Genomic DNA, 17,969 nt, shown 5'->3' on the forward strand with positions numbered 1-17,969 from the left:
AGAGCCAAAGCAACTAAGTTTTACTGAGTATGTTCAAAAATCTACACTAGATATTTTCATAGGCATTAACACATTTTTTCCCTAAGATCTGTCTTACAGATTTAAATAATTTAGTCAGGAGAAAGGGCTTCCCAGGTAGCTCAGTGGTAAAGAACCCATTTGCCAATACAGGAGACACAGCAAATGTGGGTTCGATCCCCAGGTCCAAGAAAATGTACTGGAGGAGGAAATGGCAACCCACTCCAATATTCTTGCCTGAAGAATCCCATGGACAGAGGAGCCTGACAGGCTACAGTCCATGGGGTCGCAAAGAGTTGGAAAAAACTTAGCAACTAAACAACAATTAGGACAAAGGGGATAATGGTGGCCTGGGAGAAGGAAAGTGCATCAGTGAAAATATTTTAAAATCTACTATTCAGGAAGGAAAATCGGATTTGTCTGCATTATAGGTCTATAGAAGCGTTGTTCTTTTTTGGAAATGTAAACCAAAAGGTGGGCGATAGCGTAATTTGTAATTTATGTCCATCCAGCATCTTTGAACATGCATCCTAGTTTTGGCTTATTTTTCACATTAAGCGATATGCCCAAGGTAGAGTCCAGAATACTTGCATCTTCACCTAAATTTGTAGAAAGGATACAGATGGCAGATGGGGAGAGGGGGTCTAGGTTTTACCAACTGAAATCATTAAGAAGACCTTGGAAGCCAAAAGCAATTTCAAGAAAAGTCAAAAGTGATGTCCATACAGTCACGTCCTAGCAGGCATGATGCAGAGTGTCCAGCTCCTCTGGACAGCAGTCCTAGGACTCTTGGTATTCAGCCTGGAGTTATGTATTTTCATACCTTTCATAAAAACGGACTCTGGCTCTCCAGGAGAGTCTCAAAACTTCTTAAAATCCTTTAATAAATGCTTCTGCATAAAGAAAGCATTGAGGATTATTTCATCTACAAATAAAAACCTCAAATTGTATATATTATTCTTGCATAGCAGAATGTACAATAGTTGCTTAAAAATGTGCTTTTCAATTTTTAAAAAATGTGTGTGTAACAAAATACACAAAAAATGATATTTGGGGCTGGGGGGGACTTCCCTCGTGGTCCAGTGGTTAAGACCCCACACTCCCAATGCAGAGGGGACCGGCTTCAATCCCTGGTCAGGGAATAGATCCCACATGCCACACCTAAGAGTTCGCATGCCACAGCTACAGATCCAGCACGCCACGGTGAAGATCCCGTATGTTGCAAAACAGACTTGGCACAGCAAAATTAAAAAAATATTAATAAAAAATTTAAAAAACCTGTAGAAATCTGAGTGGTATCATTTTGTTGTTGTTTTGTTGGTTTTCACTAAATTTTAATTTCTTATCATTAAAAATTCACACAAAGCTGTAAGAAATAATATAGAGAGATCTCTTCTACTCTTCACCCAGTTTCCCCTAAAGATAGCATTTGCAAAACTACAGTACAACATCACACCCAGGATACTAAAAACCATACAGCCGGTAATCTTTTTGGTACTGGCTCTTCTCACTAAGCATCAAGCCCCAGACACTCATGATTTGCGGAATTCAATAGTCTCTCCTTTTTCCTGCCGAGTAGTGCTATATTTCATGGTGTGGATGGACCACAATTTAGTCATTCACCTGCTGAAGGGCATCTGGGTCATTTCCACTTTGGGGATATTACAAATAAAACTGCTAAAACTGCTACAGTCTTTCAATGTGCATCATTTTGTACATAAACATCAGTTGTCATTTTTCTGGGATAAATGCTCAAGAGTATAATCGCTGGGTTGGTGATCATTCTGTTTAGTTTTATAAGAAACAGCTCAACTGTCTGCCAGAGTGGCAATACTATTTTACATTCTCACCTGCAATGCATGAAGATAGTTCCTCTACACACTAACCAGGCTGCGATGTTGTCAGAGTTCTATGTTAGCCATTTTGATATGTATGCAGTGGTATCTCATTATGGCTTTATTGTGCAGAACCTGGGCCCAGTCATCTCTTTATCCCTCTCTGTCTACTCTCCCCAGCTCTATGCTCCAGCCACTGAACTTTTAACCATTTCTTAATCTACCCTTTTCCCTGGTGGCTCAGCGGTAAAGAATATGCCTGCCAATGCAAGAGTGCAGGAGATGTGGGTTTGATCCCTGGGTCGGGAAGATCCCCTGGGGGAGGACGTGGCAACCCACTCCAACATTCTTGCCTGGAGAATCCCATGGACAGAGGAGCCTGGTGGGATACAATCTATGAGGTTGCAAGGGGTTGGACATGACTGAGTACGCACACACATAGGTGTTTTCTAAAGGAGGAACGGACTTGGAGGGGAGACAGAGAAAGATAAATACTGTGTGATGTCATTTATACATGGAATCTAAAAAATACAACAGACTAGTGAATATAATGCAAAAGCAGCAGACTCACAGATACAGAGAACAAACTAGTGGCTACCAGTGTGGAAAGTGGGGAGGGAGGGCAGTATAAGGGTCAGGAATTAAGAGGCACAAACTATTAGGTATAAAATAAGCTACAAGCATATATTGTACAACATGAGGAATATAGTTAATATTTTATAATAACTGTAAATGGAGTATAACCTTTGAAAAGTATGAATGACTGTATTGTACACTTGTCACTTAAATAGTATTGTACAGCAACTATATTTCCATTAAAAGTATATACTCCAGGGGATCTTCCCAACCCAGGGATCGAACCCATGTCTCTTGTGTCTCCTGTATTGGCAGGCAAATTTTTTACCACCTGGGAAGGCCTCAAAAAACACCTACTCAGTCTCAGATCTCAGCTCAAGGATCACTCCTTCTCGGATGCCTGTCCTCATTCTTGCTTATGCCTGACAGAATTGATGCTAACCTTCTTTGTGAACTCCCTGAAACTCGAGCATCCTTCAGGCCCTGCAGTGGTCCCAGGCTCTCCTGCTGGTCCAAGGAGCAGGGAGCATGTGTTTCTTTACATCATTCTCAGCATCTAAAACAATACCCATCTCACTCTATCAAAAGCCCTTGGTAGTGCTTTCCACAAATACACACAGAGTCCAGGCAGAGAATCTGGGTGTCCCCCAACATTAATGCCAGTTACTGTCCCAACATCAAGCTCTGTAACAATGGGCCGTGCAGAGGACAGCATGGCACACACTTTCAGGTAGGGGGACAACACTCTGCAGGATTTTCAAAACATCTTCAAAGTGGGACCAAGTGAGGGGCTCCCCTGGTTGTCCAGTGGTTAAGAATTTCCCTTGCAAAGCAGGGGATGTGGGTTTGATTCCTGGTCTGGGAGCTAAGATCCCACTTGCCGTGGAGAAACTAAACCTGCAAACCACCATTCCTGAGCCCTCACGTCACCATTAGACAGTTTGTGTTCTGTAACAGGAGATCCAGCATGATGGAACAAAGACCCCGAGTGCCACAACTAAGACTCGACACAGCCAAATAAATAAATGTTAAAACACACATACAAATCAGGGCTTACCTGGTGGCTCGGTGTTAAAGAATCCACGTGCCAATGCAGGAAACAGGCTCGATCCTTGGTCCAGAGATATCTCACGTGCTGTGGAGCAGCTAAGCCCACGAGCCACAACCACTGAGCCTGTGCTCTAGAGCCCAGGAGTAACGAGGCAAGCCACCACAACGAGAAGCCCGCAACTGGAGAGCAGCCCCCACTCTGCACAATTACAGAAAAGCCCATAGAGCAACGACAACCCAGCACAGCCAGAAATAAATAAATAAATAAAATATAAACATTTAAACACACACACACAAATGAGGTCAAGTGAGATAATGCCCCCCACACACACACAATGATTTGTCCTTGAAATATATATTCACATATTTCCTTAATTCTGTCCCTGCAAAATTTCGACAAGATGGGTATGGGTTCATCATCATTTTACTAATTAGGAAACCGAGGCCCCAGCACTGACTAAGATCATTGCTAATAAGGGGCAGAGCTGTGCTTCCCCCCCATGTCCACCTGATTCCAAAGCCCACTTGTTTTTTCTTTGCCACACTGTCTTCTGCCCTGGAATTGACTCTCCTTGAAAAGTGAGACGTAGCCCAGGCCACCGAAACTTCTTGAGTATCAGAAGCACATAAAACAATTCTCCATGGTTGCCTGTCTTGAACGGTGATACCATTATCCTCTTACGGATCGATGGGTGTGAAATCAGATCCAGCCTGGGAGCAGGAGAAAGAAAAGAAAGGGACGATCTGGCTCCAAGCTCGGCAAGACACAAAAACTTACTGGGGTTCTGCGGAGGTCTGTTCAAAGTCTGGGTATATTCTGTCATTTGGCAAGAATTAAATAGAGCCTTGTGTCTACGAAGATGATTCTGTTACCTTCAGGATTAGGTTACCTGTCATTATATTTAACCTATGGGAAAAAGCAACACAAAGCTGTGCTAAAGATGTAATAGAAAACATACAATAAAGGGCCCTCGTGTCAGAGACACACACGTTTCCCACAGAGAGCTGGTGCTGAATGAAGTCTTTCTGCTTCGGCCTTGCATTCCCTAGGGGAATGCAGCCTCCGAGGCCCAAAGGGATGCAAATAAAACAGCTCTGACCCCCCCCCCGGACAGATACAGGTGCTCTGGTCTTATTCATCCGTGAGGTGACTGCACAGAGGGGTGCAGGAAGAAGAGAGGGGAGTTCAGAGCAGACCTTATCTTGCTTAATCTGTTAGAATTCCAGAAGGCCCTGGGGAACCTGAGATTCCTAGACTTTTTCCCTTCTCACGTTTCCTCCTGGAAACCCCTCCAGCTGGCGGGATGCTAAAATAAGGACCATTTAGCTAGCCGGTTAATGAAGTCCATATGCAATTGTTAGAAACATAACTGACACTTCAGACTTGGGACCTACATTTTCCTTTGTGAGGTCTTCTCATGCCCGGCGCGGCTGCCTGCTGCGATCGCTTCTGTTTTCCAAGCTTCTTGGCCCTGGCTGGAATTAAAAGTAGACGCTTGATGTGCTAATGTCGGGTTAGAATAATACCTATCTGTTATGCTGATTAAATAAAATAACATTTGTAAAGCAATATGCCAGACACAAGGTGGACACTGTCTAAATCAGACCGTATTTACAGCCTGACCCCTACCCAGCTTCTCCTTTCTCAAGTCTTCATCCGGCCCCTAAGGCCCAGCCCAGCACACCTTACTGTCTGTCTGCACTGAGATGGTTGTTGTTCCCAGCCTAACAGCCTGCCACAGAGAATGCTGTGTGGACCCATGATTCACTTCCAGAACAATAAACTCAAGATGCGTGAGGGTCTGAGAACAGTCTCCACGAATTTGGACCCTCTCTGTAATACATAACCCTTTTGACTTTGGGGATAGAGTTGGTACTCAATAAGTGGTTGTCAAATGAACGAACACATAAAGGAATCAGACTGCAGCTCTCATGTATCAGTTTTCAAGTCATTTAAATCATCAAACACAATCTCCCTGAAAAGTACAGTTTGGCTTAATGCACAGGGTAGGACATAGATAGCTTGAGCCAGCAGTCTGGCTGTATTCCTACGTCTTCCACCTTCCTGGCACCAGAGGTGCCACCATTGTCCCTCTAGAATAAAATACTCATTTACAGAAACAAAATAAATGAAACACATAGAAATAAACTTCAGAAAATGCAATCTCTCAAAGACAAATGTTGTATGATATTGCTTATATGTAGAATCTAGAAAAATGGTACAAAATGAACTTATTTACAAAACAGAAATAGAGTCATAGATGTAGAAAACAGCATTGTTAATCAACTCTACTCCAATATAAAAAGATAAAGAGAGAGAGAGAGAGAGACTGTGTTATCAATATAAATAGTATATTAGTTGAATTTGGTACAAGATCGGCAAGCTTTGGGGCTTCCCTGGTGGCTCAGTGGTAAAGAACCTGCCTGACAATGTAGGAGAAGCACAGGTTTGATCCCTGAGTCGGGAAGATCCCATGGAGAAGGAAGTGACAACCCACTCCAGTATTCTTGCCAGGGAAATCCCATGGACAGAGGCGCCTGATGGGCTACAGTCCACGGGATTGCAGAGAGTCAGACATGACTTAGCGATCGAACAAGAGCAGCAGCAAGTTTTAACAAATTGTTCCTTTGTCACTGCACAATCCAACTACTTTGAACTTCTTACAAAATAAACATGTAACTAAATTAAGTGCATGTTGAATTTAGTATTGTTTCAGCCCCAGCACTGACCAGTGTTTTTCACCTCAAAATGTCTTAATTTCCTGCCTCACCTGCATTGCACCTGTGAACCCAGAAGCACATTATCTATCTTAACTCTCAAACACTTAACTCATACAAAATAAATTACACCTACTTCTTAAGCATAAAAAACCCCCAGCACTTCCAGACCTCACTTGTGGACATTATTTAATGAGAATTTAGAGGTGCCAAAATCCTTCCTCTTATAAACCTTTGAAAATACATTAATAAAATTATATATTAATAACCATTTTATCCTGAACTCATAAACATTTTAGGAAATACAGATTAGCAAAATAAATAAATCAAAAGAAATCTAAATCCTGCTACGTATTCAATATTATTGTGCATGCGTATCTTCCTGGACTTCAGGTGCATATTTATCACTAGATTATCTCATACAAATCTACATTCCAACTGTAAATAACAATCTTTAATTTTCTTTTATCATTTCAGAGGATATCAAGTCTTCCCAGGTCATGAAAAGTTTGCAATCTCTTTTTTTTTAAGTAAAAGACTAAAAAGCAAGATTTTTAATTTATTTAAATATATATGTTTCATAGACTGTTTAATCCAAACTTAGAAGTAGGTATCTCCCTCTCCATCAATCAATCATTTCTTCACATCACTATGGATTCATGGCTGCTTCTTCTCAACCTTTTGTTTTCTATTGGAATATAGCCAATTAACAACATTGTGGCAATTTCAGGTACACAGCAGAGAGACTGTCACATATACACATGTATCCACTCTCCCCCAAACTCCTCTCCCATCCAGGCTGCCACATGACACTGAGCAGAGTCCCCTGTGCTATACAGTAGATCCTGGCTGGTTATCCATTTTAAATATGACAGTGTGTACCTGTCAAGATGGATGCTTATTTTGTCCTTTGGGTCATAATTCACTTTATTTTCTGGCTTGCATTGTTTCAGTTTTGGGCATAGAAGCTCTTTCACTTAGCTACTGTGTCCTTCAACATAATGTGGATGGGCTGTGGTTTTATTTTTGTATTTTTTTAGTTCTCCCTAACTTCCTGTCACTATAAGATGCTCCAGGCCCATCTTTGTATATCTTCTGCCCAAGTCCTAGAATCCACTATTTCTCCAACGCCCCCTTTTTTGGAAATGGTATTAGAAACCAAAATCTGAGTGAGAAGTGTATTCATAGATACTGAGATGTCACTGCTTCTTGGCTCTTTAAGCTGACAAGGCAAGGAAATATGAGTTGTGTTTACTAACACATATGTATACACATATTTGGAAATAGGGCTTCCCTGATAGCTCAGTTAGTTTAAAAAAAAAAAAAAAAAAAGTGCCTGCAATGCCGGAGACCCCAGTTCAATCCCTGAATTGAGAAGATCCCCTGGAGAGGGGAAAGGCCTAGAGAATTCCATGGACAGTATAGTCCATGGGGTCACAAAGAGTCAGACACGACTGAGTGACTTTCACTCAAGTAAACATGAGTGTGTTTACTAACACATATGTATACATATATTTATAAATATTTCTATATGTAAATATCTGGGTCTAGGTTACACGGAACATGAGTTCATACTGCTGTCTCCAAACATAACCCATTAGCATATGGATTATTCTAGCTCCCTTCCCTTGCTTATCTGTAAAATATGACTCTCACAGTAAGAAACTTGACTCCTCCCACCTTCCATTCATCCACTTAATTGTTCAATTCCAGTATATGCATACGTACACAGTATCAGGATTGTTCAATCATACCTTCATGGGAAAGAACTTCAACAGTTAGGATATAGCACTTACGTGCAGCTCCTTTTGCCTTGATGTTTGCAGACTCCACTCACTTCCAGGGTTACTTAAATCAATACCTTTTCCTCTGGTTGAATTGTTCTTTCATTTGTATACATGAATATTCATTATGTACTATAACAGTCTATGGTTTTGACAACTGCATAATGTCTTGTATTCTGCATTACAGGATCATTCAAAATAGTTCACCACCCCAATAGTTCACCACCTCTTGTGCTTCACCTAGTCAACCTTCCTCACTTCCCCCTAAACATCTGGCAAACAGTAATCTTTTTACTGTCTCTGTAGCTCTTCATTTTCTAGTGTGACATGTAGCTAAAAATCATACAATATGTAATCTTTCCAGACTGACTTGTTTCCACATAGCAATGTATCATTAAGATTCCTCAATGTGTTCTTACAGCTAAATAAAGCATTTCTATTTAATGGGAAAAATAGAAAATGATAGATCATTTTGTTTAATTATTCAGTAAATACACTAAATAACATTTTGCTGTATGGGTGATCCACAGTTTCTTTATCTATACTTAACGACATCTTAATTGCTTCTAGTTTTTATAGATTATTAAAAAAACTGTCATGAACATTTTCATGCAATGCTGGATTATATGGTAAAACTGTAACTTTGTAAGAAACTGCCAAACTGTCTTCCAAAGTAGCCTGTATCATTGTACATTTCCAGTTTCTCTGTATCCTTTCCAGAATTTGGCATTGTCCGCGGTCTGGACTTGAGTCATTCTAGTAGATGAACAATCCCTGATGTCCTAAGGTTTCTCTAAGCACTCCTCCTTATATAAAGTCTGTTATCTTGCAGCTCTTTCAGTTTTAATACATGGTTATTATACTAGAGCCACTACTGATGTGGTAGTCAGATGTGGGGGAACAAAAGCGTTCTGTACTCTTATGATTAAATCTGTCTTTCAGTGGCCTGTCCCTGGGTTGTGACTTTCACAAATGTTTCTTAGTATTCTCCTTTCCCTCTTAGGTGAAACAGAAAGACTAGTGGGGGTGGGAGTGTGTAAATGCCTCTAACCTAGGTTTTATAAGGTTCTGGTGACATCTTTCTCCTTGGATAGTAGGTCTTTGCTATAGAGACAGCTTTGGGCATCTTCCAAAGTTTGCTTTCCCCTCTCTCTACCGGTCACCAGGGGATCTTTCTTAGCTCTTCATGATGAGCACCTGGTGGGGCCCCTGGAAATAAACTCCATGATTGTGGAGGAGGACACACTAGACTGCAGGCTCTAGGAGGTTTCCACTTCAAGCTATTCTACATTGTCTCCAGCAAATCATCAAAATTACCATGTCATTGCTTCTACCAGTTTAAGGCTCTAGTGACTCCTGCTCTATGAAACAGATGTCAGCTCTGGATTCACCATTCCTTCCAGATTCAAGAGTAGCAATCTGCCCTGAGACCTCAATTCTCTAATGGGCCTGAGAAAAGCATGATTTTTCAGTGTTTCAGCACTTTTCCTGTTATAAGGACAAGAATGATGACCTCCAAGCTCTTTAAATTTTGGAACTAAAACCAGAAGTCTGGATCATTTATTTTGAAGCTATATTCAATACCTAAGCAAACCAAATGGTGACTGCAGCCATGAAATTAAAAGATGCTTGCTCCTTGGAAGAAAAGCTATGACAAACCTAGACAGCATAATAAAAAGCAAAGACATTACTTTACCAACAAAGGTCCATCTAGTCAAAGCTATGGTTTTTCCAGTAGTCATGTATGGCTGTGAGAGTTGGACCATAAAGAAAGCTGAGCACTGAAGAATTGATGCTTTTCAACTGTGGTGTTGGAGACGACTCTTGAGAGTCCTTTAGACTGCAAGGAGATCAAACCAGTCAATCTTCAAAGAAATCAGTGCTGAAATATTCATTGGAAGATCTTGTGCTGAAGCTGAAGCTCCAATTCTTTGGCCACCTGATGTGAAGAACTGACTCATTAGAAAAGACACTAATGCTGGAAAAGGCAGGAGGAAAAGGGGACTACAGAGAATGAGGTGGTTGGATGGAATCACCGACTCAATGGACGTGAGTTTGAGCAAGCTCTGGGAGTTGGTGATGGACAGGGAAGCCTGGCGTGCTGTATGTAGTCCATGAGATCGCAGAGTCGAACACAACTGAGCAACTGAACTGAAATGAATTGAAGCAAACAGTCAAGTTTGAGAACTAAATAATGACATTTTTAGATGTGAATCAACTGAGAAATGTCCAATAATTGAGGAGTTCTTTCATGAGAGAATGAAGTACAGAAATAAAAAATTGGAAGCCATTGGATCTGAGAAATAGTAGGTTTACTTTAGCAAGCAGAGATGGGTGATCTCAGGATGACAGCTGATGAATCTGTGATCTGTAGAGAAGCAGAAGGTTTGGGGAATCTCTAGGGAGTTGCTATGAAGGAAGCAGGTTCCATATAGATAGGCTGCATAATTTGAGAATATGGCAAAGACACACCATTCTCTTGTCAACAAGAGAAAAGAAAGGCAAATTAGAAACTGCGCTGCAGGGCTGGGAACTGTTTAAGAAGGTCATGGTTGGCTTCCAGTTCCAGCAATAACCTGAACAACCATCCAGCAACAAAATATCAAAAAATGATTATTTAACATGTGTGCCTGAGCTGGCAAGAAAATAAGGGAAAATCCTCAGAGGCCAATTACAGAGCAAATGCATGGAAACCAGCAACGTGAGCTCTGAAGCTGTTGACTACCCAAAGAGCACCCATGTCACTCTGTTACCAAAATACTCGCTTTTAACAACTGTCCAGGGAAAGGAGACAGCCTCTAGGAATGTTCCTTCCCAGAAAATGTCCCTTGCCAGACAGAGTAAAGAATTACATACAAAAATTCCTGTGAATATAGGACATCTTCAGTGAGAGAGAGAACTGGTATCGGGGGTGAGCAGGAATACTGAAATACACCCACTAAAGCAGATACCAAAGAAAATTTCCCATCATCTCCTTATCTCTGGGCGAAATGAAAACAAAAATCTTTCTTCATAATTTGCAACTATGAACTGGCTTTTATATGGATTTGAGGTCCACATTTATGTTGTAGTAGTATTATAAAAACAAGCAAAGTAAATAATAAGCTAAGAAGTTAGTTTAAAATGATTCCATGAATTTATAATGCCTGCAGGCAGGATCAAGCGAAATTTTTTTTTTTCAAAGAAATTGTCTTTAACTTAGACCTCAAAGAATTCTCACTCTCCTACTGATAAATTTTCAATGAGTACAAGTCCAGAATAAAAAACAAAATAATACATAATGACAAACCATACAAGGAAAAAGACAACATGAGTGCGAATAAGTCAATATAACAAAGAACAGAATTATATCTGAAAAGACTTCAGATAGGAAAGTTGGATGAAGGTGGCCACAAAGGACAAATTTCCAATTGTAAGATAACTACTGGGATGTAATGTACAATATGATGACTATGGCTGACCATGCTGCATGGTACATTTGAAAATTGCTAGGAGAGTAAATCCTAAAAGCTCTCATCACAAGAAAAAAATGGTAACTATGTGAGATGACAATATTAGCTAAACCTACTGTGATCATTTTGCAAAATGTATGTATGTCAAGTTATTAGGCTGTACACCTTAAACATATACAGCATTGTATGTCAAATATACCTCAGCAAAACTGGAAGAAAATAACATAAATAAAAAATTATGATTGTATTATAAAATATTTTCAAATTCAAGATGTGGTTAAAACAAATTCTATTTAAATGCAAATTATTTTTAAAAATGACTTCAGAGGTTATTTTTATTAGATATAATAAGAATATTTTAAATGATTGTAGAAATAAAACTGGAATAAAAAAAGTATGAGTAAGGAAGAAAAGATTAACAATGACCAGAAGAAGGATAATAAAAAGAAACAGCTAGGACTTACATAGAGGCTTCCCTTGTGGCTCAGCAGTAAAGAATCTGCCTGCCAGTGCAGAAGATGTAGGTTCAACCCCTGGGTCAGGAAGATCCCCTGGAGAAGGAAATGGCAACCCACTCCATTTCTTGTCCAGGAAATCCCATGGGGTCCTAAAAGTGTTGGACACAACTCAGCGACTAAAACAACATCTTATATAAGTGTGCTGGGGTGGGGGGAGAAATCCTGATTTGTTACTTGGTTGTGAACTGAGACAGCTGGTCTACTAAAGACCTATAAAGTTTGGGCCCAGGAACTTTTACCACAAAACACGCCAAATTAAGCTGAATGGAAGGCTTGGTGAAAACTGTGAGTGAGACACTCAAGCCGGTACACGTGGAAGAGAAGAGTTTGGCTCAGGCCAAGCTTGCAGTGACCTGCCAAGGTCGTTAACCTGGTTTTCTACCCTACTCGAGGGCTGTTCTGGCTGCAGCAGTGGCCACTGCCTGGCTCCAGCTCCAACATTCCACTGATGGTCAGCACCACCAACCTCCCAATCCCATCACTGCCCCCACCACCTCCCAGGTTTCTCTTCAGACCAGTGTTGCCAACCCAGTTATCACTGGGCCCTTCTCAACTCAGTCACGTTCACAAGTCTACCTCCTAATCATGTTTTCGTCTCAATGACAATCTCCTCCAGCTACTCAAGTCAGAAAGCTGAACCATCCATCTTTCATACTTTTCCCCCTCCCCTAAATAGAAATCACCAAAACCTATCACTTATGTTCCCCCTTAAAGGAGAGCTATAAAGTACTGTATTTATGTTAATTCCAAACTCCTTAGTACAATACATAAAACAGATAACCAACAAGGACCTACTATATATAGCACAGGGAACTATACTCAACATCTTGTAATAACCTGTAAGGGAAAAGAATCTGAAAAAGAATTATATATATATGTCTAATAGAACAATATTAGACATATATTATAAATAATATAACAATATAATAATTGATATATTAATTAATAATTAGTATACTAATTAACAATTATTGGGCTTCCCTGGTAGCTCAGTAGTAAAGAACCCACCTGTCAATGCAAGCGATTTGCATTTGATCACTGGGTCAGGAAGATCCCCTGGAGAAGGAAATGGCAACCCACTCCAGTATCCTTGCCTAGAGAATTCCATGGACAGAGGAGCCTGGAGGGCTACAGTCCATGGGGTTGCAAAGAAGGTGACAGGACTTAGTGACTAAACAGCAATAATAATTATCAATTAACATATGTATTAATAATTAATTATATTATCAACTATATTAATGATTAACTATATATTATTAATATATGTCTGAATTGCTATGCTATACACCTGAAACACAACATTGTAAATCTACTATACTTCAATAAAAAGATTTTAGTTAAAAAAATAAGAGATACAAAAATCAGATATGCCTTTGTTTTCATTCGCAGGGACCCACCTTAGGTCAGAGCCCCACTGAGGTGTCTGTGTCTCCAGGCAGGATCCCTTCAGCCCGTCTTCACCTTGGCCACCCTGCAGCAGATGTTCTCTGAGGCTGGTAAGGTTTGTTTTGTGGTCCCTCATTTGCACCAGCCTCTGCCAAGACTTGGAAAGAGCCCTGGTAGTATGCCCATTGGCCCTGTGCTTTGTAAAATTGTGCAAAAGTAAGGTGCTGTAACCACAATCGGTTAAGACTGTTGACACTCCGCCCTGCTTCTCCTCCATCACACTTCTTTTGTTTTGGGTGGATTTGGGCATTGAGCCAAGGAGAAGTTAAGCTGGGATTACACTTGGAGTTTAGTTAGATACACGTACATGGTTTGTAGTCACTTCCACATAGAGGTAAGTTACTGTTCACGGCTCCCAAATAAGAATGACTTCCAGAAATATCAATACTACTACTATCTCTGTGCCCACTGTTCCAGTATCATGACATAAAGCCATCAAAGAAAAGCTGAATAATTAGTCATCCATTCAAAGAGTATTTATATTAGTAACCACACAAGAAAATCTGATATGCTGTGTCAAAATCATATGGCTCATAATACATACATAACTTTGAGAGGTTTTCTCAGATTTGATAAACAAACCTAGAAACTTATATAAGACCACCGGTAAACTATAAAGATGAAAGAAACTTTTAAACTCTTAATAATAAATAAAATTTCCATTAACCATGCTGGAGGATAAACTATCTTTCTATTCTGTCAATAGGAAGTGATGTAACAAAATTACTGTCATGTGAAGAGGTGAACCAAAGGTTGAATTCTGCTAACATAGAAGTGTGTTGGCAGTAAATTAATAAAATATGTTACTTTCCCAATTTTCGTCATTTTTCTCAGCATTTTAAAATTTATAATTTGTTGTGCTTTCTCTCTCATTCTAAACACATATTCACTTTTATATCTAATTTTGTATTTGTAATTTTTTTTTTTTTTTAAAAAGAGAACCTCCCCCATTACAGAACGAACTTTTGATTATCAGAGATAGGGGAAAGACTGGGGGTGGAAAGTTTGAGAGTTTGCGACTGACATGTCCACGCTGCTATATTTAAAATAGGTAACTGACAATGACCTACTGTATAGCACAGGGAGTGAAGTGAAAGTCACTCAGTTGTGTCCGACTCTTTGTGACCCCATGGACTATACAGTCCATGGAGTTCTCTAGACCAGAACACTGGAGTGGGTAACCTTTCCCTTCTCCAGGGGATCTTACCAACCCAGGGAATGAACCCAGGTCTCCCTCATTGCAGGCAGATTCTTTACCAGCTGAGCCACAAGGGAAGTATAGCGTAGGAAACTGCTCAATATTATGTAATGACAACCAAAACGGGAAAATAATTTGTAAAAGAATGGACACACGTAGAACTGAATCAGCTTCCATACACCTGAAACTATCACAGCAGTGTTAGTCAGCTCTACTCCAATATAAAATTATGAAGTTTTTTAAAAAGGCTATGTGTTCAGTATTTTTGTTTTTATTAAGTGAAATGTCTTCATCTTAAAAAGACTCCATAAACCAAGCTATGGTTTTTCTAGTAATCATGTATGGATGTGAGAGTTCATCCATAAAGCAGGCTGAGCACCAAAGAATTGATACTTTTGAACTGTGGCGCTGAAGAAAACTCTAAAGAGTCCCTTGGACTGCAAGAAGATCCAACCAGTCCATCCTAAAGGAAATCAGTCCTGACTATTCATTGGAAGGACTGTTGCTGAAGCTGAAGCTCCAATACTTTGGCCACCTGATGCTAAGAGCCTGCTCATTGGGAAAGACTCTGGTGCTGGGAAAGATTGAGGGCAGGAGGAGAAGGGAGCAACAGAGGATGAGATGGTTGGATGGCATCACCAACTCACTGGACATGAATTTGAGCAAACTTCAGGAGATAGTGAAGGACAGAGAAGCCTGGCGTGTTGCAATACACAGGATCTCAAAGATCTGGACACTACTTAGCTAACTGAACAACATCATCAAAAAACTCATCTTGGAGCCTGGCACCTGGGGTGTGCATGTGACCTGGCTTAGCTTCGCTTTCCCTCCCTCACCCCTGTGCTTCATGGAGTGAACTGAAGTGAAGATGAAATTGCTCAGTTGTGTCCAACTCTTTGCGACCACCAATGGGACTTAAAGTCCATGGAATTCTCCAGGCCAGAATACTAGAGTAGGTTAGCCTTTCCCTTCTCCAGGGAATCTTCCCAAACCAGGGATCAACCAAGTCCTCCACATGAGGCAGATTATTTAACCAGCTGAGGCCACCAGGACAGTCCCAGAATGCTGGAGTGGGTAGCCTATTCCTTCTCCTGGATCTTCCTGACCCAGGAATCAAACTGGGGTCTCCTGCATTGCAGGTAGATTCTTTAGCAACTGAGCTATGAGGACTTTCCCAATTAACCTGTCTATATGCAGTACCTTCCTCTGGGTTCTTCCCCACAACACATTTCTTTCAGGTGTCAATCATTTATCACATTCATCAACGTTATATTTGTTTTCACTTTGATTTTCATGTTTTCCTTAGTAGATTTCAAACTCCCTAGGAGCAGAGCTCAGAACTGTCTCAGTGTCGGTACCTAGCATACAGCAGGTACTCCATAAATACTTATGGGATGAATGAAGTACAGGGCTGTGGGTGTGAAAAGATAGTGTAAGATGAAGTAGAACTAAACAAGGTTCATTTCAGGAGGACTTCCTGAGCAGGACTTGAAGCTAAATAGCCTGAATAACTAGTGAGCCAAGTAGTTGTGATTTTACTATACTCTCCAACACCACCCCGCCCCCCCCATCCCCCCAGTGTTCTTCTTGAAGAAAAAGCGAAGTCACTCAGTTATGTCCGACTCGTTGCAACCCCATGGACTGTAGCCCACCAGGCTCCTCTGTCCATGGGATTCTCCAGGCCATAATACTGGAGTGGGTTGCCATTTCCCTCTCCAGGGGATCTTCCCGACCCAGGGATCGAACCCGGGTCTCCTGCATTATAAAGAAATTCTTAAAGAAATGCCTGGGGAAACAAAACACTAATGAATAGAAATGCTAAATATCACTGATGAACATAGAGGCAAAAATTCTCAACAAAATTCTAGCAAACAGAATCCAACAACATATTAAAAAGATCATACATCATGACCAAGTGGGCTTCATTTCAGGGACGCAAGGATTCTTCAATATTCACAAATCAATCAACGTGATACACCACGTTAACAAATTGAAAGAAAAAAGCCATATGATTATCTCAATAGATGCAGAGAAAGCCTTTGACAAAATTCAACACCCATTTATGATAAAAACTCTCCAGAGAGCAGGCATAGAAGGAACATACCTCAACATAATAAAAGCCATATATGATAAACCCACAGCAAACATTATCCTCAATGGTGAAAAATTGAAAGCATTTCCCCTAAAGCCAGGAACAAGACAAGGGTGCCCGCTCTCACCACTACTATTCAACATAGTTTTGGAAGTTTTAGCCACAGCAATCAGAAAAGAAAAAGAAATAAAAGGAATCCAGATTGGAAAAGAAGAAGTAAAACTTCCACTGTTTGCAGATGACATGATCCTTTACATAGAAAACCCTAAAGACACCACCAGAAAATTACTAGAGCTAATCAATGCATACAGCAAAATTTCAGGATATAAAATTAATACACAGAAATCCCTTGCATTCCTACACACTATGAGAAAACAGAATGAGAAATTAAGGAAACAATCCCATTCACCATCGCGATGAAAAGAATAAAACACTTAGGAATAAATCTACCTAAAGAAACAAAAGACCTATATATAGAAACTATAAAACACTGATTAAAGACATCAAAGATGACACAAATAGATGGAGAAATATACCATGTTCATGGATCAGAGGAATCAATGTATTGAAAATGAGTATACTACTCAAAGCAATCTATAGATTCAATGCAATCCCTATCAAGCTCCCAACAGTAATTTTCACAGAACTTGTAACAGATAATTTCATAATTTGTATGGAAATACAAAAAACCTCGAATACCCAAAGGAATCTTGAGAAAGAAGAATGGAACTGGAGGAATCAAGCTGCCTGACTTCAGACTATACTACAAAGCTACAGTCATCAAGACAGTATGGTACTGGCACAAAGACAAAAATATAAGCCAATGGAACAAAATAGAAAGCCCAGAGATAAATCCACACATCTATGGACATGTCATCTTTGACAAAGGAGGCAAAAATATACAATGGAGAAAAGACAATCTCTTTAACAAGTGGTGCTGGGAAAACTGGTCAACCACCTGTAAAAGAATGAAATTAGACCACTTTCTAACACCATACACAAAAATAAACTCAAAATGGATTAAAGATCTAAATGTAAGACCAGAAACTATAAAACTCCTAGAGAAGAACATAGGCAAAACACTCTCTAACATAAATCACAGCAAGATCCTATATGACCCACCTCCCAGAATATTGGAAATAAAAGCAAAAATAAACAAATGGGACCTAATTAAACTTAAAAGCTTTTGCACAACAAAGGAAAACATAAGCAAGGTGAAAATACAGCTTTCAGAATGGGAGAAAATAATAGCAAATGAAGCAACAGACAAAGAATTAATCCC

The sequence above is a fragment of the Cervus canadensis genome, chromosome 1, assembly GCF_019320065.1.
Source record: "Cervus canadensis isolate Bull #8, Minnesota chromosome 1, ASM1932006v1, whole genome shotgun sequence".
NCBI lineage: Eukaryota > Metazoa > Chordata > Mammalia > Artiodactyla > Cervidae > Cervus > Cervus canadensis.